Here is a 26,460-nt window from a genome sequence, read left to right on the forward strand (position 1 = left end):
TATTGTATTTGTATCACTTACTACCCCTGATGAGGTGTGAAAGCGCTTTACGGTGAGTAACACGCTATTCAGAGCCTAGTTAGTGGCCAGTCAACATAGGCTCACAGCAAGTACAACACCCTTCCAATGAATGTGTAGCTTGCTGCTTGTTCGATAATGCACGTTGGGGTATGAAGCGCTATATGAATATAATTATTATATAATACCACCTGACCACCTTCACACATCTTGTATGCGTCCACTCACGTACACTGGCCGAAGTCTGAGTGTGTTACTGTTGCTTTTGTGACCCATGGGTGCCCAATATGTAGAAGGTATTTTTAATTACTTTTTATAGTTGGTGTTGAATTTTCACACAATTAATCTTTTTTTTAAAAACATTTCAGTAGTTTTTGGGGGGTACAAGGAAAAGGAGATAATAAAGAGTGGTAATGAATATACTGCATAGAAGGACTTAAGGTCTGATCTTACAATCATGAGTAGTACAATGGATAGTCAAATAGAAACAGTTCCATATTGCAGATATTTTTTTCATACATTAATGCTTGTAGACCCCGAAAGGGAACGGGAGAAGGGGAGGAGAGAGGGAAGAAACATAGGTGTGTCCCAGGACAGGAGAGGGATGATGGAGATCAGAGGGAGGGCAAGAGAGAGATGCCAAGGTTGAGCCAAACTCAGTGTATGTTGGCACGTGTTACTGGAGTTGCCTGATCTGAGAAGTGGGTTAGCTCCAGAATCAAGGGTGGCTGAGTGTGAAGTATTAAATCAAGGAGACTTGCTTCTTTCTATATGTAGGTCTAATTTGTTCCATAGTTTCTGTGATGTCTGGCAATTTAAATTGATGTTGGAGAGCGTGTTGTCTCTGCTTCTTGTTAAACAAACCAATGCCAACCAGGTGTGATGTGAAAGGTTTTGGAATGTTTTCCATTCACTTAGAATATTTTTATTCCCAATGTTAGTAGGAGGTCAAAGAGACACATGTTGGTGGAGTTTTGTTTCAAGTCAGGTGAATGGGACCAAGGGCCTAGGGTGACTAAATGGAAATCTAGGGGTATATCATTGTTAAAAATATTGTTTATTACTTATTGAATCTCATTCCAGAATTGCTGGAGTTTTTTGCAGTAAAATATTATATGACTAAAAGTGCCTGGCGAGTCTTGACAATCCCAGCATTTCTTTGTGTCTAAAAGTCCTAATTTGGAAAGTTTCTCCAGGGTCCAGTAGATTTTTTGTAGTAACCCGTACTTAAATTGTGTAAGAATGGGAGGTATTTTGTTTTTGAAGAGCAGATGTCCAGAGCTTTTTCAAAGAATCATCATTTATAGTAGATGTAATAGGGTTAAAGGCGAATTCTACCCATTTAGACTGGATTTTAGATGTAATTTGCTTGTTGGTGTTGGAGGAGTTTAGAGTTTTGTATATTGAAGATGCAGCGTGCATGTATTAATTTGGAAAGTTTAGAGAATAGGGGCTTTAGATCACATTTATGTGGGGTATGAATCGTTTTTGTCGCAAACTTTAGTTTAAGGAAGTTATAGAATTCACAGTTGCCTAAGTTATACGAGTTCTGTAACTCAGCACATGTTTCAGGGTAGGGCAGCAAACCAAAGTCTTTACGAAATAGGACCTTTTTAGAGGACCAGGGGATCCATGAAGGGGTTGTTCTTTCGATTTTGATTTTGGGGTTGTTCCAAACGGAGGTGTATTCTGAGTTTTGAATTTTATTGGGAAGCATTTTGTCTATTGTTTTAGGGGCTGAGATGGTGTCTTCAAGAACGTTATGTGAGTGAAGTGGCGGGAGACTTTTCATGGTTAATAAAGATATTGAGTATGGCTTGGCTAAAGATTCTTTAATATGCTGCCATAATGGTGTGTCATGAGATTGGGGATTGATGCACCAAGTGGCCTGTTTGAGAAGGAAGGCAAGTTTGTATTTATAGATATTAGGGAAGCTTAAACCTCCTCTTTGCTTATTTAGTTTTAATTCTTTGAGGGCTATTCTGCCCCTTTTCTCTTTCCAGAGGAATTCAGAGAGTAAGGTGTCTATTTTGTTGAAGAAGGCATTGGATAAGTGAATGGGTAGCATGGAAAGGATTACGTTGATTTGTGATGTGATCATCATTTTGATGTATTCTATGTGGCCCCACTTCGGCGACCAACCTGAAAGCAAATCTTTGACTTTTTTGAGTCGTCTCTCTTTGGTTATTTTCTTTGTATCTTCTAGGTTGTTTTTGAAAGAGATACCTAAGTATTTAATCAGTGAGGGTTGCCAATGCAGTTTAGTGTTATGCACAATTGATAGTAGTGTTAAGTTGTTTAGGGGAAAGACATAAGTCTTTCCCCTAAACAACTTAACACTACTGTCAATTGTGCACAACACTAAATCTAGGTTTAGGGAGTATCCTGAAACCTTGGCATAGGAATAGATGACCTTTAGGATTGCTGGGATAGCTCCTTCCGTCTTTTGCGAGAAGATAAATACGTCATCTACGTAGGCGGCAGCTTTGCATGGGTATTGTTGATAGGGTTACCTTCAATAACTGTGTTGGCTTTGCTGGTAGGCAGGAGCGGTTCAATTGCTAAGTGGTATAGTAGGGGGCAGAGGGGACAACCTTGTCTAATTCCTTGCTAAATTAATTTTGTCAGAGAGGTATCAATGTGTTTAATGCGAGCAGACAGTTGTGAGTATAAAGCAAAGACCTGTCTAATATAATTGCTAAACTTTTCACGTAGATTTTGCAGTCCAGATTTAGAAGGGAAATAGGTCTGTCTTTTTTTACTTCTAGGGAGTCTTTTGCTTCTTTATGGATTACAGTGATGGTGGCTTCAGAGGTGGAGTCTGTGATCTTACCAATCTTGTCCGTGTTGGAAGAGAGAATCTCTTTATGGCAGGAGTTTGTTTTGAAAGGTCTTATAAAAGTTGGCAGCAAAACCATCTGGTTCTGGTGCCTAACAAGAGTTTAGGGAGTGTATTGTCTTTATCCCTGCGTGATTGAGTGATATGCAATCTGCATCAGGTAGTGTTGGGAGGTGAATCTTATCCAAATATTCTTTACATTTGAAGGTCGAGGATGTTTCCTTGGGGTTGTATGGGTCATGATAGAATTAGTTAAAGGTTCTAACTATTTCAAGTCGGTTTGTGATTATAAACCCCAGTTTGTTTTTAATAGAAGGAACATTGTTGTGGCTGTTTTTTTTAATTTTAGATAGTTCACTAATGTTCTACCTGCTGTTTTGGATTCTGTAAATGTTTTCATTTTTTTATTTTGTACCCAGGTGCGTCTACTGCTCAAGAACTTATTGTATTCATATTTTTACAGTTTAAGTTGGCTGTAGGAGTTCCTGTTCTTTCTTTTCAATGAATTACTTTTCTAATTGTTTGATAGATTGTTCTAATTCATTAAGAGTTTTGTTTGTGCATTTTCTGTTTTGCGTTTCTTTATTAATGTCGTTAGTCTCATTTTCACAGGAGAAGTTGTTAATAGTGCATTATATCTTGCCATTGCATGCTTGGTCTCTAAGTAATTCTTCAGTGAATCTCAATTGTTTGAATTTGACGGATCATCAGCAATTTGTAGGCCAATTTATATGCATGTGTGGTCAGAGATCAGTATTGGTTCGATTCTAGGATCAGAGGTTGCTGGCGTAAGGTTGGTAATAGTAAGTAGGTAGTCTATCCTTGATAGGGTATTGTGCAGATGTGAGTAAAATGTACATTTGCTTCCTTTCAGAATATGTAGCCACCAGATGTTGTTCAAACAATGATTTTACATAGGATTCTCATTTGTTTGTGAGATTTGTTGGGTCTGTATTTGCATGCAGAGCTCCTGTCTAATATGACATCCCATGGGAGGTTAAAATCACCTGTCAAGAGAATGTTAGAGTTGTTTGATAGTTGGCACAATTTTTTGTTCAGAGTGATCCAAAATTCGGAGTCGTCTGCCGTTGGAGGGTGTCTGTTGACTATATAAAGTTCTGTGAAGTGACGTTTAACCTGGGAGATTAACAATCTCCCATCCCTACTACTGGTATTGTTCATAGTTTCTTGGTTGGCTTTTTTAGAGATTAATGTGATGATGCCATTTTTCTTTTTGTTGGCAGGGGAAGAAAAGATGCTCTGTATCCCTTGATAACGTAGAGATTTACCTTCTTTGTCACCTAATTTGTATCTTGCAATAGAATTATATGCCCATTGAGTTTGGCACAATAGTCGATTTTTTTTTTCGTTTTACCAGATGGGTAATAGCTTTTGTATTGAGGGAAAGTACTTTTAGTGTGTTATCATTCATGGAAGCTAGTTGGGGATGTAGAGTCGAAGATAACAGACAACATAAGAGTTAGTGAGTTGTTGAATAGTGGGGATATTTCCTGGTATTTAGGTGGACTTTGTGTTGGTCTGAGAAATGGCCACTTCTCATAGCAGTGTGTGTAGTTATATTCCATCATGCTATTTAATAAAGTCTTATCTCACTTTTACAGGTGTGTTAGATAATAAATTGATGTCATGTTTGGATGGAATATTTTCTTGGCGATATAGTGGACTAGATTATTGTTGACAGCAGTGACATCTATGGGGACAGAGTATAGTAGATGGGGAAGGTTAAGGGAGCAAAATGAAAAGACAAAAAAAGAAAATAAATAGGTAGGAGAATCCCCGTAACTCACCCATAACCCACTCAGTGAATACCTTCCAGGAATTAGGAGGTTGAGGAAGAAGTTCCAGGGAGATGGCCACTGAGTTACGGGAAGAAGGAATACAAGGGTTGCCACTGTGAGAGAGCTAATAGCATGACATGAACTTTCTCAATCACATATAACCTATAGGTTATCTAGTTTTCAAACACAATATTGAGAACTAACATTTCAAAATGTTATGGGTAGTGCATTGAGATTGTAACCAGATAATGTGGTACGTGTCACTAGGGATATGAAAATTACTGTGTTTTGTTGAAGATCTTGACTGGTAAATTTAACTGTAACAGAAACCATACTTGCTCAAGAGTACATGCTATGCAAAAATAAAAGAGTTATGAGCATAAACCGGTTTGAGATTTAGTCAGCTTGGATATATACAGGCTGGTTAGGTTGAGTGGAATTTCGGTGTTCTTAACATTGAACAGTGACAGCCCAGTTTGGCATTGTTAAATCTCTCTGAGGTAATAGGAGAAGAGCATGAACATGGAAAAGCATTTGGAGGAACATTAAAGCATTGTAGATAGATGTATTAGTGAGCCGGAGCAATGAGTGTTGATAACATATGTAACATCATGTGTAACATCTTATGTAACATAATGTAACATCATGTGAAACATCAATGACAACATCATATGCATGCATCATATGTAATATAATTAAGATCATATGTATGTTGAGATTCAGCAGTATTAATGAAGGCTATGCAGATTAGAGGTGTTAGTGTTGTTAGCGGTGTTAGTATTGCAGAAGTTGCGGTTAATTTTTACTGCCTCATGATTAAAGTGGGGCGACAGAATTAGAACAGCAATGAGTATTGGTCAGGTTACTAATGTGCAGGTTGGAGGAGTCTAGTTGATAGCAGCGTTGGTTGTTAGAGTGATAAGGTCAAGGAGGGGGAGTATATCTGTTATTCATGTATTTACTGTTAACTTGGATGAGGCAAATAAGTTGTTCGATTGCTTGCAAACATATTTCTGGTAAATAACAAGGGAGTCCAGGTGTCCATTTTTTGTTGTATAAGGTCGCCCAGGAAGTTTTCGAACTCCTTTGGTCCATCAAAGTAGAAGGACTTCCCACCTTTTGAGATTCTCAGTTTTGCTGGACCTGCAAAGGAAACGTAGAAGTCTATCATTTTCAGTCTGTTTCTTTGGGGAAGAAATCCTTTCCTACGTGGTACTGTTTCTTTCGCATAGTCCTGAGAAATACCAATCTTGTATCCTTTCAAGGTACTGATCTAACGGACCTTATATGTTGTAGGTTTTTTTCCAAATGTTCATATTTTAGGGGTCTGAAGATCATAGTTCGAGGGGTTCTTGGGTGTTGAGTTGATCTTGTTGGAATTCTGTGGGCTCTTTCAATCTCAAAATCCCATTTGAAGTCAATTTTTAAGACTTGTGGTATCCAATATTCTAGAAAGGTCACACATGAATCACAGTTGTCTTCCGATTGTTCAGAAAGACCAAAGATCCTATGTTTTCCCCTTTGGTTCCTGTCTTTTTAGTTTGTGGTTTCTTTTTTGAGGGTTGATAACTTCTTTTTGTTGGCCTGTAGGTTTTTCTGTAAAGAATGACACTACTCTGTAGTTCCTGTCTTAGCTCCTGCGTATCTGCTTGTAGATTGTCTGTGTTGAGCTTGGTTGAACTTGTTAGTTTATAAAATATATATTCTCAGAGCACACCTTTAATTTAAGATGTGTTGGGTGTGTTAGGTCTGTTTGCAAGACAAAGTACTCTAGGGTAGATGTACTCTGAAGTTAAAGGGCATGCTGAGCAGTGTCAGGATGGGAGCCAAAGGTTCCCCTACCAAAAAATGTTTAAAAGAGTCCTGCTCCCTTTCCCCCGCTCCTCGTCCATCCACCCAATGTTTTTTCTCTCCTGCATCTCTTTCATCTCCTTCTCTGATCTCTCTCCCTTCTCTCTCTCCGATCTCTTCCTCTCACGTATATATTTTGTTCTCTCTTTTACTCTCCTTCACTCCCATTAAGCCCCCGCAGTGCCTGCTCCAATAAACTCCAGGGAGGGGAGAAGAACATAAAAGAAACAGTCATGGGCCATCAAAACCCAGCCTCAAATGCACAAGACAACTCGCTCCTATCAGACACCCCTCTCCACCCAGGGAAGTGACTAATGAGATAAGTTCAGAGAGTTGCAGATAAGCATTGCCAAGAAGCTCTAGTGTACAAATAGCTACTGGGTTTACATTTATCATGGTTATGTGTCACCCTTGCGCCAAGCCAGGAGGCGCAAGGGGGCAGCAAAAAACCTAAGTGAGATTTAGCGAGCCATGCAAGGCTACCTTGCATGGCCCTGCGTGGCTTGATAAACCTAGAGGAACGCAAGGCAGCACAAATTGCTGCCTTGCGTTACTCTGCTGCAGCAAGCCGTTCGATGAGTGGAGCAAGGTTGTTCCCATGCATTCGCCCATGGATTTTTGCGCATTATCAGATATACCATTAGTAGTAGGCCTGGGAATGTGTCAAAATGCTATGCGTCCCCCAGTGAGGCGTATGCATTGCAAGATTGTTTTTGTGCATGAAGGTGTCTCTTCCTGCACAAAAACAATACTGCTTACAGTGCAGACACTCTTGCACTATGGGTGCCTGCGTTGGTGCTAGGAAGCCAAAAGTCAGCCAAAAACAATTCTTCTACATTATTTCACAGTTGAAAAGGTACCTGACTTTGAACTGGTCTTTTCTTCATATCAGGAGCGTCATGAACCCCCACTTTGGCAGTGTCAGTGTGGGTGGGAGTCACAGTGCAGGTATGAGTAACATAAAACCTTTAAATTGTTGTTTACAGCTCCTTTGATTTGCTTCGAAACACTGTTCTCTAAACAGATGCCTGTGAATGCCACTGCAAGGAAATAGCATGATGCATCTGTGGGGCAAGGCACCAAATAAAGTAAGAGATTACAGGAGTTTGGAGGGAGGGGCAGGTGGATAGATGGAGAGAAGGATGGCTGGACCACGGATTAAGAGAACAATATAGTTAATCTATATATGTATAGATGGACTAATGTATGGATAGGGAGAAAGAAAGATGGAGATGGATGCATGGGTGGATTTATAAACAAACAAAAAGGAATAATGGATGGATAAAAGGAATGATGGGTAGCTAAAAGAAAGGAAGAATGAAGAAAAGAAAGGAATGTTGAAGAGAAGGAAAGAAATACGGAAAACAAAGAAGGATGGGTAAGAAGAAGAAGTAAGGATGGATACAAGGAAGAAAAGATAGATAAGAGAAGAAAGAAAGGGAGGGCTAAACTTAGGAAAAATGATGATGAGCAGGAAGAAAATCAAGATAAAACACTAGTAGAAAAGGGATGGCAAGAAGGAAGGAAATTAAGAAGGAGAAGTAAGAAATAATATTGGTGAAAAGAAAAGAGGGATGAAATGGTGATGGAAAATAGAAAGATAGTGAGAGAGCGTAGTTTTATATTACATATTATAGATGTGAAATGCTTATGATTAACAATGCTGCATTAAATAAAATATTAATTGAAATATATTCATTAATATAAAGGATTTTATGTGTATGTCAACTATAAGAAATAATCGTTCATAGATTGCTAAAACTGTGCACATTAAAACGCATAAAACTGCATTTATTAGAACTCGTATATCTTAAGTTAGCGTGAGTCAAGCAAAGCTGTGTAGCTCTCATATTAAAGCGTATTTTTCTGTCTCTTCAGTATGTTGACTTGCAAAAGACCATGACCCAGCAATTGTTCTTTTCCTTCAATAGTTTGCAACAAAGCCATATTTTCTCATCCGCATGCTAGCAGCTTTTAGTATAAAGTTATGTGCTTCGAAACATTAATGGACACTTCCAAGGACGATGGAGCGAGAAGAAGAGAACTTTTGACCTGATACGTGCAAAGACAATGAAGTAACCCCGGATGAGCCACCTACGAAAATACATCAATTATGATGACCAATTAGAACATGATGATTTATCAAAAATGACAAAATGCATTACTTAATGTATAATTTGATAGGTTAACAATGGTGGGGTGTATTGACTGACCAATAGAATTTTGGGGGAATGAATCACGAAAAAGGGATAAAAACCCATGACACAGGAAACAAACATCATTAGGGTAGGGAATGATATCGATTGCATCTCAAAACTCTGTCACTCTATTTGGTGACCTGAGACTTAGAGAAACCCATCCTTGCCCATAGACTGCCCCTTACACTTTTCTCCTTATGAAGAGAGTGTCTTTGCCTTTTAACTTAGATAGACTAATGGCGATCTAACTGATGTCCTGAAGACGAAGAGTGATCCTGAATGCTGACCTAATCAGAGGAGGGTAATTATAACGTTGCTAATGAAAATTCATTTATTTGCCTTTTCTTTCTAGGTACCAACTGCTGTATGTTTTGATTAGAGACCTTAGTTAGATGTTTTCCAAATTGGTGTTCAAATTGTTTTGCATGAAGCCCAACATGCTAATGCTAATTAGAGGTTAGACGAGGTATTCATTTGACTGACAAACCGACGTGACTGACGTGATGCTATGCTGAACTAGTATCTTAGAACATTCGATGTATTATGATCTGCTTATATCTATCTGATTGTCTATGCTACTGATTTTTGCATTACTGAAAGCTTATTGTGGCTGTCATCTTGTGACTGTGCTTATATGCTTCTTGGCTTTGAGATTGATACATTTCCTACTAGATTGTAATCAATAGGGAATAAAAATCATAAAACTTCATTAAGGTGTGGTTATTAATGACTGAAAGGTCATGATTGCGTCGAATGTTTATTAAATGTCTGGAGTGAGAGATATTTTGGTGTTAAATATTGGCAATGTTATTGACTTATTGATTGATATTTTGATCAGTTATCTCATCCTGCGGTGTCTTACCACTGGGCCCAAAGATTAATTGGCCTAAAACGAGTCCTGATGTGTATAAATTAACATAGACGGACGCGTTAACAGTTCTTGTAGCAGAGTACGGTTTGGCCCTTGGGGGCCCTAGGACAGAGTTTCATTGTTTAATTTGTTTTCTTGTGATAATGTAATTTAGAGAGATGATGAGTTGCTAGATTCGCCATGGCTTTCCCGGGATCTCGGAGCCTGCCTAAATGAGTTGGGAATGTTCTCGGCGCCATAGTATGTGTGGTTAGGGTCTTTTGCGCTTATTAAATCTTATGCACTTTGCAGGTGATTGTGAATATTTGAGTGCGATTAGGCCAAATTAAGTGTTGTTTAGAAGGAGTGGGCGTACTCCACAGTATGAGAGTAGGGAAGTCGGCGTACTTCATGTGAATGCAGCGCTTGTCGCTCAAAATTATCCCCGTGGTTGGTTGTTGTATACGAGCCTATTGAGGTCTAAGACTCCGGAGTATGATGTTAAAATGGTTTATGTTGTAATCTGTGCGGTTTAGTAGGTCAATCGGGCGTGGTTGACAAGTCGAGTTTTGAGTTGTGATGCATGTGTGAAACCTTCGATGGAGATTTGACAAGTTCTAAAGTGCACTAGAAGGAGTCATTGACAAGTCGAGAGTAGGATTTGCAGGTCGAATTCTGCTTGCGTATGAGGGAATTGAGAAGGAGAGAGTAGCGGCCGAGGCTTCAAGTGAAATCTCTGTAAAGTTCTGAAGCGAATGTGTTACCCTTCCTGTAGTAAACCAGCAAATTTGTGTTGTCATTTAAGTGCTAGCAATAATTCGCATTAGTTTGTATGAGTTGTGAGGAGTTAGCGAGGTGTGGACAAGCCGCAAGACTTTGTCAGCTGCAGTGTGTGTGAGTGTGACGTCAGTGGTGCCGCGCTGAGATAGGTCAGATGCCGAGAGGGGTCGCGCACGGATTGGCTGCCGTCCGTGAGAGGCAATAGGTTGAGTAAAGGGTAGGTGAAGAGTGTCCTGGGAATTAAGCCGTTTTTCTGATTAAATATAAAATAAAATGAATTTTGTTAAGGCATTCAAAAGCGCTTTGAAGGGTGATGTGTATATTGTTGCAACTGATGGGGAACCTACACCACCTGAGGGTACACCAGCTTACACGGTTATGGAGGAAAAGGGTGTTGCACCGTGTTTATGGATAAAACAATGGCGCAAATTAACCGAGAAAGAGGGGTGTCTAGCGTTTCCGGAACATGGAACATTTCATCAAAAGGTGTTAGAAAATTTGAGGTGGATGTTAAGTACGCAGAAACCACCTCCTCGACCGGCACAATATGAGGCTTTGGCAATTTGGGACCTGATGGCTCTTAAACATAGACAAGAAAGATTTCACAGAAGATTGACAAGGGCAGAAAAATCCTATGCAGAGGCTAGGTGGGATAATGAGAACAAAATGTGGAGACGAGGAATAGTGGATGGGTTAAAGCTGTTTCCGGCAATAACACAAGGAGGGGAGACACAGGGAAAGAAAGCTTCCTGCAAAACTGACAAAGATTCAGGCAAACTCAAAGAGAATAAAAGGTCCTGGGAAGAAGAGGATGATTCAGATGATGAGGCGTTTATGGATAGATTGTTACATGATCGTCCGCCACCATACACGGTGAACGACAGTGCTCCAAGTACTAGCTTGGATCCTGGGAACCAGACGAAGGAGACGGGTGTTACTGATACAGTGCAGACTAACGATACAGCTTTGATACAGAATGGTGTCAGTGTACCCACTGCACCAGACTCGCCGATACAGTTACAGCCTCCACCACAGATAAAAAGAATTTACCCCGATGTCCCAGTACTCGAGACTACTACGAACTTGGTGATACCGCCAGACCCGATATAGACAAAGCCAAGGTTAATACAGATTGAGTCAACTCCACAGTTAGTGTCACAACCGCCACAACTGATACCTGGGTATAACCCAGTAGCGGGTCCTTTGAAAGAACCTGCACCAGGATTATTAGAGCAGACCTATGGTGTCGCCGCTCCAAGAAGCTTGGGATCAGGCCAGACACCTGCCGCTATGTCACTACCTATTACTGTTGGTCCCCCAGTACCATTATATGCACAGGAGAAAACAGGGACATGCGAACAGGGGGTTATGACTCATGAAACGATAAGAGGAGGGCCTATTAGAACTCCACAAATAATGGCCCAGGGAGGACAGGTTTGCGAACAATCAAGACCCTTAATGGACCTCAGTCCAATAGGGGCACCTCTTGAGGCAATGCGACAAGCAGGGTTGGGAGTCCTGACTCCCCAAACTATGAGTACAAATACCTCATACACTCCAATGATACATGCAGGGAACATTTCACTGCAGGGTTTTACAGTGCAACAGTTAAATGAGTGGTTAGAGAAAACTTGCACATCACAAAAGACCACAGCGACTACAATCGAACCTGAAAAAGAAAAACAAAATGAATACCTGAATCTAGTACGAATAGGAGCAGAAGCTGCTGAATTGGTGGATGGAACAATGGGAGTAAATAGGTTGGAGTCTTACACTGAGGCAGAATTAAGGTACCTATGCCCTACAATTACCAAAGAGGTAGGCAAAGTACACCAGAAATTCACGAATTTGGCAGACAAATACAATATCGACATTGGAAACACGAAACATTTGAAACGGAGTTACAGATTAGATTTTAACACGAAAGATTTTGAACACATGAGATCTGCAGGCATGAAGACACATTTGAAAGAGTTGCTGCAAAGCGCACAAATTTGGGGAGCACTAGAGAAATGGGAAGGCCGATGGGTAAAGAAAAGAGATAAGGGAAAAAGAGATAGTCCAGGATCTAATGAAACAACAGTCACACCTAATTTAGACACGGTGAAAATCCTACCCATGAGAGACACAGCTGGTGGTGTTTTGGTGCATGTGCCTTGGTCCAGGGGAGACATTTTGTCTTTTACGAATGATTATCCTAGGTTAAGAGAAAAAACGATTGAGTGGTATCAACAGACAGATAGATTTGTGAAGCTTGCAAAATGTCTCTGGGAAGACTTAAATACATTGTTTGAGATTATTGTTCCGCCAGACTTGTGGCTTGAGTGTAGGAGAGGGGTAGATTGGCCCACAAAGGAACCAGCAAGGGATAAAGTGACTGGAGCACCTTCTGAAGAGGTGATGAAATATTATCATAAAGTAATTGAGTTTTTGAAACAAAAAGTGTCGCCGAAGGTGACTGATTGGCAGAAAATCGACCGGACCTCTCAAGAGGTTAAAGAGTCAATACATGCATATTATGAAAGGTTGTTGAAGGCATTCAAACATTACAGTGGTACTGAAACAATTGAACCGAAGGACATGAATCATCTTGTGTTCCCGATTCGTCGAAGGGCTGAGACCGGAGGTCAGCCAAATGATTAAAAATCATTTGATTTGTTGGCAAGCTAAACCGATTGATGAAGTATTACAGTACGCGAAATACTGTAGTGACGAAATTGAGTTGAAGCAGAAAAAGTTGAAGGAGAAAGTGATGGTGATGCAGATAAGGGCTGCAGGCTGGAATACAGGGAAATGGTGTTCAGCAAATGATACAGCAACAACCGCAATTGAATGGTGTGTTTCAGGCACAGCCGAGAGGTAGAGGTCGAGGGTTTGTGAACCGTGGTTCGGACATGAATAATGTTGTTATTCAAAATGATGGTCAAGGAGTGAAAAAGATGTCACCATGTCATGCGTGCGGGGGCGTGGGACATTGGAAACGGGATTGTCCGAATATAATGCAGGATGGTACGGTTCAGCAGAGTATTAATGCCGGTACACTACAAAATTCACGAGGTCCAAGAATGAGACACCAGAATCAGAACTATCAAAATAATTTGGTGCAAATGTCAGGGGTGCAACCTATGCAGCAAATGCAAATGCCGCGTTTCCAAACAGTGTCAGTACAACCAATACAACAGCAGATCCCAATGGTGCCTAGACAGCAAATGCAGTTACCCCTAGCTCCGATGGGACAGCAACAGGTGACGCTTCCTCAGCAGGTCACAGGTCAGGTAACAAACCAAAACAACACTGTACAACAATTCCCATTACGAGGTGAAAATGATATGAATGAGGATTGGTCAGATGACAGCTCAGACAGTGAAGAGTGCAGACTCGCAGCATCCCTAGAGGTAGACCAGAGAGGCCCATATGTGGAGGGAAAAGTAATGGGCTACAAAGTCTCATTTTTAGTCGATACGGGAGCCACACGCTCTCCGGTTCGCAGTGCAGAGGTACCAAGATTACCTCTCTCAGGGCGCACCATACGAGTGGTTGGTGTGGCTAACCAGTACCTGACTAATCCAATCACTGACCCAGTGCAGGTTGAAATCAGAAATTTTCAGGGCCTGCATAGATTTGTTGTATGCGACTCAAGCCCAGTATCCTTATTAGGAAGAGACTTATTGTGCAAAACCAAATGTTCGATTACCTGTTCCAATGGTGGAATAGAGGTACAGACAAACAGTGATGATGAGGCAGATGAGGGTCAACTCATAGAAGAAGGAGGAGAAATGAATGAAGATTACCCTCTAATTACTCTATTCCCAGTGTTTACCCTGATCGATCTACCTGCTGATCTGCAAGGATCGGTAACAGAGAAGGTGTGGGATTTGACTGGAAAGGAGGTTGGATTAATCAAGGGAGTAGGTCCAGTCAAAGTGCAGATAAAGCCGAATGCAGTGTTCCCACAAGTATCACAATATCACATGACTCAGGATGTCCTTATTGAAGTGACACAGATAATTGCGGATTTTCTCAGACAGGGAGTTTTGAAAGAGGTCCTGAGCAGTCCATGTAACTCTCCTATTATGGGTTTGAGAAAGCCCTGTGGAAAAGTTCGAATTGTGCAGGATTTGAGAAAAATAAACAAAATTGTGATAAAATGCTGCCGTGTGGTTCCCAACCCAGCGGTAATAATGTTCCAGGTTCCTTGTGATGCTGAATGGTTTACCGTAGTAGACCTATCACAAGCGTTTTTCTCGACACCACTTCACGAAAACAGCCAGTTTTTGTTCAGTTTCAAATTCCTGGATAAGGTATACAGTTGGTGCAGAATTCCTCAGGGGTTTTCTGAGTCACCATCCATCTTCAATCAGATATTGAAGAAGGATCTGGAACCTCTTGTGCTGCCTTACAATTCGACTCTTGTACAGTACATTGATGATTTGTTGATTGCATCCAAAACCAGAGACAGCTGCAAATATGATACCATTGCATTATTGAATCATTTAGGGAAAAACGGACATAAGGTGTCACCTAAAAAGCTGCAGTACTGTCAAAAAGAGGTGAAGTATTTGGGGCATCTGACTGAGAAAGGGTCCCGAAGAATATCAAAGGAGAGAATAACAGCTGTTTTACAAATGAATCCCCCAACAACAAAGAGAGATGTCAGGATGTTCTTGGGAATGGTAGGCTACTGTCGACAGTGGATACCCAACTTCTCGATTATTTCAAAACCATTGATAAAACTGACAGGAAAATAAGTTAAGGATGAACCATACACAATCACATTGACAAAAGAAGAGCTTGAGTCATTTTTAGAGCTGAAAGAGTGCATGTGCAGGGCTCCAGCATTAGGAATGCCTGATTATGAGAAACCATTCCTGTTGTTCTGTCATGAACGTGATGCTTGTTCTTTGTCTGTTTTAACACAGGTCCATGGAGATGCAAATCGCCCTGTAGCATATTTTTCAGCTACTTTGGACCCTGTTGCAGCAGCTTTACCGGGTTGTTTGCGAGCAGTCGCAGCAGTTGGTCAAAGCCTGTGAGGGCATAGTCATGGGATACCCTTTGACAGTATTGGTTCCAAATTCTGTTGAAATTCTGCTGACACGAACTAAGACACAACACATGACAAATGCACGACTTACCAAATATGAGACAATTATTCTGGGGTCACCCAATGTCACATTGAAAAGGTGCACTGTGCTGAACCCGGCAACTCTACTTCCCAATGAGAATACAGAAATAAAAGACGGGGAAGAGTTTGAGCATGATTGTCTGGAGGTGACTGAGCTCAGTACCAAACCTCGCTCAGATATACAGGATACCCAGTTAAAGGAAAACGATTGCATTATGTTCGTTGATGGGTCCTGCTTAAGAGATTCAACAGGAACATTGAGAGCTGGTTATGCAGTATGTACCATATCTGGCATAGTCGAGGCCTCCTGGCCCGAGAAAGTGTTTTCTGCACAGGTGGCAGAATTAATAGCTCTCACAAAAGCCTGACATGCTGCTGTAAATCTGAAAGTCACAATCTATACAGACAGCAGATACGGATTTGGAATTGTACACGATTTTGGTCAACTCTGGTCACAGAGAGGGTTCATGACATCCTCTGGTTCACCAGTGAAAAATGGAGAACAAATAAGAGATTTGTTACATGTGATTCAGTTGCCTCTTGAAATTGCCGTGGTGAAGTGCAGTGCTCACACCAGATCACAAGACTTTGTGTCAATGGGGAATGGTTATGCAGACCAAGTTGCCAGATTTTGTGCATTAAACTGTATATCTTTTAAGGAGCAGTGGGAACTGTTACCACAACCTGAGAATGACACAACCTTAAGCCTAGCATTACAAGTGGTTGATACCTTAGACGAATTAAAGACATTACAAAGCCACGTTGGTAAAGAAGAAAAACGTTCCTGGCAGAAAATGCAGTGCGTACAAAGAGCAGATGATATTTGGGTGTCAGGAGAGGGAAAACTGGTTTTACCAAACAGTCTTCTGTCGCAATTTGCCCGACTGTACCATGGGCAGGCACATATAGGAAGAGATGCCATGATCAGATCCTTTAAGATTGATTGGTTCAATCCAAAATTCAGACATGCCGCAGAAATTACTTGTCACAGGTGCGTCATCTGTCAACAGATGAACGCTGGAAAAGGAACCGTGGTAACTTGGAACCACATTGGGAGAGCTGGTGGTCCATTTAATAAAATACACATGGCTTTTATTGAAATGCCTGTTTGCGGAGGTTTGAGGTACGTGTTGGTGATTCTGTGTGTTTTTAGTCATTGGATTGAGGCATATCCCACACGTAGGAATGACAGTCTTACGGTTGCAAAACTACTACTCAGAGAATGAATACCCAGGTTCGGGTTTCCGGTTTCTATAGAATCAGATAGGGGAAGACACTTCGACAATGAGGTGATTAAACTTCTGTGTGCCGCACTCAACATTGAACAAAAGCTGCATTGTAGCTATCGCCCTGAAGCCTCAGGACTAGTCGAGCAGATGAATGGTACTTTGAAATCAAGAATAGCAAAAATGTGTGCAGCAACAAACATGAAGTGGCCAGATGCATTACCTCTAGTGCTGATGTCTATGAGAAACACGCCAGATAAGAAAACGGGATTGTCCCCACATGAAATCCTCATGGGCAGAGCAAGGAGGTTACTGGCGGTACCTGCAAATGCACTAGTGAATATTACAGATGATATGGTGTTGGATTACTGCAAAAGTTTGGCTGACGTGATTCGCTCTTTCTCTCACCAGGTGGAAGCTAACACGTTACCACCAATCGGCGAACCAGGACACTCTCTGCAAGCTGGAGATTGGGTGGTTGTCAAGAAGCACGTGAGGAAATCGTGTCTTGAGCCGCGTTGGAAGGGGCCATATCAAGTAATACTAACAACCACTACTGCTGTAAAGTGTGCCGGGGTTCCCAACTGGATACATGCCAGCCATACAAAAAGGGTAACGTGTCCTGTTGAAGAGGAACTTGAAAATTCCGGTACAGCAACTTCAAGAGGAGAAGTCTCAGAGTCAGAAATCAGTCAAGAAAGATCTGAGACTACAGGAGAGCCCGCTGAGAACAGCCGTGTCCCTCAAACTATCAGTGAGTTCGAGAGAGGTGACGGAGTGCCAATCTCAGTGGAGGCAGCAGGAGAATAAAGACAAGGAGAGGTTCTCCCAGAAGCAGACGAATACAATTCAGAGCCTGAATACAGTGTCGAACAGGAAAGAGAGAGAGACGGAGAAGTGGTAAATTTAAATCAGAACGAATCAGAATCTCCTGAACAAGTTCCAAGCCTATCAGGAGAAAACACTATATCACAAGAGGAGGGTGCTGTCCAAGGTACTGAAGGGAAACGCCGAAGCAAGACGAACAGAGGTGACAATTGGCCAGACAAATCGCACCTTAGAATAAGAGAAATAGCAAACGAGACAATAATAGAGGAAAGCAATACCTCACAAGCTGACGATCTGAGTGAAGGAGAACAACAAGGAGAACGAAAATTAAAAAGAAAGAGAATAGCAAGCAGAAGATATACAGGTCCTGAATGGGCATATGCTACAACCTCTGAATGGCAACAAGAATTCTTAGCATTCTGTTTTGATCGAGAAATACCAGGCCAGTACTACGGTACCTGAAGAATATACAACAAGAAAACTGAGATAAAAATTGAAATTGTGAAAGCTGAAAAAATAATAATAAAGAGTCCTAAGAAGAAAAAAGAAGAAAAAAAAAAAAACTACCGGAAAGTGACATTAAACCTGGATTTGACCTATAGAAACCTGATTACGACAAGCTGCTAACCTGAATTGACGAAAAGGGTCCTGGAGTGAGTGAAGACGCTGTAAAATCCGCAGAAAAAGTTTGCTGCTCAGAGTTGATTGTTGATCTGCTATTCTGATTCGATACAAACATGGCTTATAGTAACAAAGGAAGTAAAGTATGTGGTTGGTTAGGACTTATGATAGGTGTTGTATGCGCAATAATGGTTGTGGGAGTGATTGTGGGAATGCCATGGAGAGAGAGTGAAACTATTAATGCAACTTTAAAACCTTAGACTACTACTTCAACTAATAAACTATCACCATGGGAGAAATTTGAGCAAGACGCAAGACATCTGCATGAGGGAACTAATACAAAAGGGGAACTTTCTACTAATGTTTTCTATCGCTTACTAAATGAGTATGTGGAAACTATGGATGCGAAAGACTGTTATGTATGTACTAAAATTCCTTCATCTGTGCAGGAGGGAGTTACTTATCATAGCCTCCCTCTTACGTATGGGATCAGCTGTAGCTTGCTACTAACAAGATTTTATGAACAAGAGCATGTGCAATATTTTTATTCAAATTTAGATGTTGTGTTTTCTTTTGTGCCTGTTATTGAATTCTTAAATAAGCTAGCTAAAGAGCATGATATAAAATTAGTTAAAGGGTTCTTTGAGCCAACACTAACATTTGGAACTGCTTATGCACATCGCAACAATTTAACATGCTTACTGTCGCCTGTGGAGAAAAGCTTTTTAGATCATACAGATGATAGACGCAAAGCATTAAAAGAAAGATTAGAAAAAGGTTTAGAAAAACGCACTTATGCAAATGATTACGCTTATACTGCAATTAAAACACAAGGCAAGCTAGCTATAGATGCATTACACGTAGGCAGACTCTGTATATATAGACCGAAATCTGATCAAGATAATTTGTTTGTGGGAACGAGTGAATGTAGGCATGTGTTTCTGTTTCAGAGCAAATGGACCTTTATGTTAAATGGACAAGACCCAGCGATTCCTGGAATCTATTACATCTGTGGGTTAAATGCATATTACCGTCTCCCTAAGGGATGGTATGGGACATGTTATTTGGGAATAGTATTCCCAAAGATTTACCAGATTGATGACTTAAAACAAATACCTAAAACGACTGAATTACAAGATACCAGACAAAAACGAGAATCAGTGGCGGCTGTCATTGGTGACATATTTGGAGCTATAATCCCTTCAGTAGGGGTTATCCTAAATTCTATGAAAATTCAAAAGTTGTCTACTATTGTGGATAACATGCTGACAAATTTTACAGGAGCTATACTTCTGATGGATACTGAACTTGCTGCAGAAAGAGCTATGACTCTTCAAAACCGGCTTGCTTTAGACATTCTTTTAGCAAAGAGTGGAGGTGTGTGCAAAATGCTTAATGAACGTCATTGCTGCTCATATATACCTGACAACAGTAAGAAAATAAGAAGCATGCTTACTAACCTGACTAGAGATAGTACAGATTTGAAGGATCTAAAAGAACCTGGTGTTTGGGAGAAATTTGGAAAAGGAATTGCCCGAGTGGGAAGCTGGTTTACCAACATTTGGAATGGGGTACTTGCAAAAATTATGATGGGATTATTAATTGTTCTGATTTGTTTATTGGGATTCTGGGGAATATGCAAAATTAATGATAAAGTGAAAAGAAATTGGACTAAAAGAACCAAAAGAAACAAAGAAAGTGAAAGAGAGAAAATGTTCAATGAAATATGGGAAAGCTCACATAAAGGGAAAGATGTTGAAATGCGTATTATGCGCAAGGTGAAAAATTAAGACCAAAAGATTTGTGATGACGAGCGTCATCAGAGGAGGGACTGAGAGAGCGTAGTTTTATATTACATATTATAGATGTGAAATGCTTATGATTAACAATGCTGCATTAAATAAAATATTCATTGAAATATATTCATTAATATAAAGGATTTTATGTGTGTGTAAACTAATGTCAACTATAAGAAATAATCGTTCATAGATTGCTAAAACTGTGCACATTAAAACGCATAAAACTGCATTTATTAGAACTCGTATATCTTAAGTTAGCGTGAGTCAAGCAAAGCTGTGTAGCTCTCATATTAAAGCGTATTTTTCTGTCTCTTCAGTATGCTGACTTGCAAAAGACCATGACCCAGCGATTGTTCTTTTCCTTCAATAGTTTACAACAAAGCCATATTTTCTCATCCGCATGCTAGCAGCTTTTAGTGTAAAGTTATGTGCTTCGAAACATTAATGGACACTTCCAAGGACGATGGAGCGAGAAGAAGAGAACTTTTGACCTGATACGTGCAAAGACAATGAAGTAACCCCGGATGAGCCACCTACGAAAATACGTCAATTATGATGGCCAATTAGAACATGATGATTTATCAAAAATGACAAAATGCATTACTTAATGTATAATTTGATAGGTTAACAATGGTGGGGTGTATTGACTGACCAATAGAATTTTGGGGGAATGAATCACGAAAAAGGGATAAAAACCCATGACACAGGAAACAAACATCATTAGGGTAGGGAATGATATCGATTGCATCTCGAAACTCTGTCACTCTATTTGGTGACCTGAGACTTAGAGAAACCCATCCTTGCCCATAGACTGCCCCTTACACTTTTCTCCTTATGAAGAGAGTGTCTTTGCCTTTTAACTTAGATAGACTGACGGCGATCTAACTGATGTCCTGAAGACGAAGACTGATCCTGAATGCTGACCTAATCAGAGGAGGGTAATTATAACGTTGCTAATGAAAATTCATTTATTTGCCTTTTCTTTCTAGGTACCAACTGCTGTATGTTTTGATTAGAGATCTTAGTTAGATGTTTTCCAAATTGGTGTTCAAATTGTTTTGCATGAAGCCCAACATGCTAATGCTAATTAGAGGTTAGACGAGGTATTCATTTGACTGACAAACCGACGTGACTGACGTGATGCTATGCTGAACTAGTATCTTAGAACATTCGATGTATTATGATCTGCTTATATCCATCTGATTGTCTATGCTACTGATTTTTGCATTACTGAAAGCTTATTGTGGTTGTCATCTTGTGACTGTGCTTATATGCTTCTTGGCTTTGAGATTGATGCATTTGCTACTAGATTGTAATCAATAGGGAATAAAAATCATAAAACTTCATTAAGGTGTGGTTATTCATGACTGAAAGGTCATGATTGCGTCAAATGTTTAGTAAATGTCTGGAGTGAGAGATATTTTGGTGTTAAATATTGGCAATGTTATTGACTTATTGATTGATATTTTGATCAGTTATCTCGTCCTGCGGTGTCTTACCACTGGGCCCAAAGATTCATTGGCCTAAAACGAGTCCTGATGTGTATAAATTAACATAGACGGACGCGTTAACAATAGGAAAGGAGTAAAATAATGAATAGGCATAGTGAAGGAATGAAACGTGATTGACGTAAAAAGAAGGAAGTGGAAACAGATGAAACAAAGTAAAGAGATGAAGGAAAGGAAAGTGTGAAAATAGAAAAGATGAAAAGTAAAAAGGAATACTTTCCAACATCTCCTGTGATAAAAGAATTGTATCCGGATTTGTTCTTACATCACGTAGCAAGAGACTACTTGAAACACACAACTGTGTGCTACTTGTTATTCCCACTCAGGAGAAAAATGTATTTGACACTTGGTGTGGCAATTCACTGGTGTCTTGGCAACTTAAAATTTCTTAATCTCGTTCACTTGTGTCAGAACCTAGGATTGTCCATTGTAGGTCTGGAGTTAGCCAAGACCTTTTGTTTTGAAGTAAAGTATATATAGTATACACATTTGAGGGGCTTTCAGTAAGACCTCGTCATCCTTTGGTCTGCTGTAGTGTTATTCATGTTTTGCTTCTGCCCACCACAGCATGGGACATTGAGTCACCCCACTTCAGCCATTGGCTAAAATGACTGTGTTGGTATTCTGTTCTTGCTCAATGTTCATATCTGCACAATAAGTAGCCCCCTTCAGTGCCAGGGACTACTCATGCAATGTAGGCTTTTGAATAAAATACAAGTACAGTGCTTGTTCTCGTATATTATGTGTGACTTAATTGAAAAACATTCACAAACAAAATAATCATTGGCAAAGCCAGGAAATCATCTACCAACACCAGACCTATTGGCTTTGTCGTTGTCTGTTTAGTTTGAGAATGAGGTTGGTGGGAGACTAATTCTTACATCCTTAGGTATACACAGATTAGATATATATCAGGTATTGCATGTATAGATTAAATCTTTAGTGAGATGATAATTCTCCTAAGAATAGAAGTAACCCAAGAACATATATGTACAATTGCGGGCATATTTATTATGGGATTGTGTCACCCGTGTGACATGCAGGGAGGTGCAAGGGTGACATAAAATCTAGAATTACATTTACCAAGCCACCCAAGGCTACCTTGCGTGGCCCTACGTGAGTAGGTAAATGTGGAGTAACGCAAGGCAGCACAAATTGCTGCTGTGCGTTACTCTGCCCCAGGAAGGCGTGACATGGGTGGAGCGTGTTTCCATACTTCCAACCATGGATTTTGGCACATTCCCAGATTTGCCGTTAGCAGTACACCTGGGAATGCATCAAAATGCTACGCCTCCCCCGGGAAGCAGTAATAAGGAGAAATAAGCTTATCTTGACTGCAGCACACATAGAAAGAAGGAAGAGCCTCAGAGCATTGTTTTTGTACAGGAAGGTAACCCTTCCTGCACAGAAACAATCCTTCCTACAGAGCAGGCATCCTTGCACCCTGGTGCAAGCGTGCCTCCGATGACATTAGGCACTAGTTAGTGTGCCAGCACAGGCAGAGAGCTGGAATGTGCCATACAATGTTAAATACAGTGCATTCCAGCCCTCTCCCTTTCACGCAGCACAGCGCAGAAGAGTGGCTTGCTGCATTGCATGAATATTTGATAAAGATGCCCCCTGATGTGGGGGAATTGAGGTGTACAAGAATTCTGTAGAGAATTAGTGAAGAAAGTGAGCACGGTGCTTGGTATAGCATTGCAACCTACTATTGACCAGTGCTTAATTTGAGCCGGTGGTTTCCAGTGAGGGGAACCGGCACTTGTTTTTGAGGGCTGGCACTTATTTTTCTGCCTCAATCATTTACTGCGAGCAAAAGGGATATATGGGAAAGACAGAGGAAGAGAAAAACAACAAAGCGTCACATAGGGAGAAAGCAGAAATCTGCAAGAGTGTGCTGAAGGGGTAGGGATTGGCTGTAAAAGGATTAAAGAGGCTCAAGATTGCTTTAGGAGTACGCTGCCTCATGATTCTGTGCTCGCACATTTAATTGCAGCAGCCACAAGTTTCAGAGGCGGGATTTGGGCACCAGCAAGTTTTCATTTACAAATTAAGCACTGTTATTGACGTATGTTTTCGGGGGCCAGTACCAAAAAGTAAAAGCAAAAAACAATAGTTTAGGTAAAAGTGGGACTCACACTGGCTAACAGGAGAATAGTGATTCAAGTGAATGGACATCAACCACCAATGTATAAAATGTTTGACGTGAATAAATGGCAGTGGGCAATCGCAGAATTAGAGTGAGGAAAAACTGCAGTACCAAACAGTGAAGGCAGATGGGAGTGCTAGAGTGGAGAACACAACTGACTGAGCTGAGCTGAAAACTCAAGGTGATGGGACAGAAAAGGAGGACCAGAATGCAGTTGCGGATCTGCAGTTAGATGCCCGGAATGGGGGAGGAACGACAGAAAAATTTGATAATGAATTCAATAGAAGTGTAAGATAGCAGCACACCAAGACTGAAATAAGCCAATGTATGATAGTGAATGGAAAGGGTCCCAAGGTGGGAGTTGAATTTTGTGTAAAAACAATGTAAAGAACCCCATCAAATACTAAAAAAAGGTATAACTGTCATATTTTTCTACTGCTCTCTTGGTTACACTTCTACAACTCCTGTAAAAGTTCCTTTGTCGCTCTACCACATCATTTATTTTAGTTTGTATTGACTGTGATTAATTTGTGCTTTTTGTTTCCGCTGCGTAGCACCGGCACTTATTTTTGAGGGCCGACACTTATTTTTCTGCCTCAGGCATTTACAGCGAGTAAAAGACACATATGGGAAAGAAACGAAAAAGCGTCACAATGGGAGAAAGTAGAAAGCTGCAAGAGTGAGCTGAAGGGGCAGGGAAGTGGCTGTAAATGGATTGAAGAGGCCAGAAATGGCTTCAGGATTACGCTGCCTCAGTATTCCGTGTTCGCACATTTAGGGCCGTATTTATACTCTGGTTGCGCCGAATTTGCGTCGTTTTTTTCTCGACGCAAATTCGACGCTAAACTAACGCCAACTAACGCCATATTTATACTCTGGCGTTAGACGCTTCGGGCGCCAAAGTGCCCGGAGTGTGCGTCATTTTTTAGCGTGAACCTCTTCCTTGCGTTAATGATATGCAAGGGAGGCGTTCCCGTCTTAAAAAATGACTCCCAGGCCTTTACGTGGTATTTATACTCCCGGGCAAAAATGACGCCCGGGAGTGGGCGTGGCCAAAAACGGCGCTTTTGCGCCGCTTTTTAACGCCTGGGTCAGGGATGGCGTTAAGGGACAAGTGGGCTCAAAATGAGCCCAGAGTGCCCTCCCCTGCCCCCAGGGACCCCCCCTGCCACCCTTGCCCACCCCAGGAGGACACCCAAGGACGGAGGGACCCATCCCATGGACATTAAGGTAAGTTCAGGTAAGTATTTTTTTTTGTTTTTTTGTGGCATAGGGGGGCCTGATTTGTGCCCCCCTACATGCCACTATGCCCAATGACCATGCCCAGGGGACAGAAGTCCCCTGGGCATGGCCATTGGGCAAGGGGGCATGACTCCTATCTTTACAATGATAGGAGTCATGTTGATGGGGGATGGGCGTCGAAAATAAATGGCGCAAGTCGGGTTACGATGATTTTTTCGACGTAACCTGAATTGCCCCATTTTAAGACGCCCATGCGCCATTTTCCCCCTACGCCGGCGCTGCCTGGTGTACGTGGTTTTTCTCGCGCACACCAGGCAGCGCCGGTCTGCTTGCGCCGGCTAACGCCATTCAATAAATACGGCGCCCGCATGGCGCTTCAGAATGGCGTTAGCCGGCGCAAAACTTTTTGACGCTAAACTGCGTTAGCGCAGTTTAGCGTCAAAAAGTATAAATATGGGCCTTAATTGCAGCAGACCCGTGTTTAAGAGGAGAGCTTTGGGCTGCGGCACGTTTTTATTGACAAATTAAGAACTGTACAGTATTGATAGTATGGTCCAGGCATCTCTCTCCGTGTTCTTGAAGGCAGTTTGGTCAAATGTTCATGCCCAGAATATAACCACAAATGTGCTACTTTTGGGGTGATAAGAGCTCTCGCCGCTGTCCGTGAGTTCTAGCAGCGGAGGGAGGGTGTAGATCTCGTTTCGATGAGGTACGTACCACGTGTGGTCAGATGTGCTTACAGAACGGGTACCACCTGGAGTGCATGGGACAGAGGTCAAACCAGCCCTCAATACAGAAATGCACTACCGCCAGCCTCTGCTTAATTTGTGCCTGTGGCACTCACATTTTGGGGACCAGGGTCATCTTCACACTTTGACCCTGAAGAAAAGTGAAAGGCAGAAACAGGAGGATGAAGAGGAAGATATGAAGGCACCGACAGAGGGAGAAAGCAGGAATGGAAAAGAACCTACAAAACTGAGTTTAAAAAAAAACATTTTAGTCATTAGCATGTAATGTAAGGCATTCCGCCTTTTTAAAGGGCACTTTTTCACCTGCCCCCCACCTTATGAAATATGCATACTTCTAGAATGTGTATTCTCTTTTCTTTTCCCTTCTTTCGGCTCCGCACTCTGAGTTTCACTTCTCCTTTCTGTTCCTAATCACTTTCATTCTTTCACTTGTTTTCATTTTGCATACGCCAGTTTCCATAATAATCTCTTTTGCAATATTTTCTCCGACATCTTAGATGTTTTGTTCTTCCTTCCTACTTTAGTTTGTCCTCTACTTCCCCTTTCCTTCCTTTTCTTATCATTCTCCCGTTTCTCCAATCTCTGTTTTAACGTCTTCCATTTTGCACTTTCATCTTTCTTCCATTTCCTGTTTTCATCATCCTTCTCTTCAGTCTCTTATTATCCTTCGTTTCACTTCTCTCTCGTCACGTCTTTTACCTTTTTCTTGCGTTCATTGTAGCTTAATTCTCTCAATGTCCATCTGTTCGTGCTTAAGTACAATATTCGACTGGGCTGAAGTTGTGTGCTCCTACCGAAAAAAGATTGCTTGTACTGCATTAATTAGCCTGTGGGAACGCTTATGCTCAATACAGCAAGGCAGTGGTCAAAGGTAAATT

This window comes from Pleurodeles waltl, chromosome 7 (assembly GCF_031143425.1).
Source record: "Pleurodeles waltl isolate 20211129_DDA chromosome 7, aPleWal1.hap1.20221129, whole genome shotgun sequence".
NCBI classification, from domain to species: Eukaryota; Metazoa; Chordata; class Amphibia; order Caudata; family Salamandridae; genus Pleurodeles; species Pleurodeles waltl.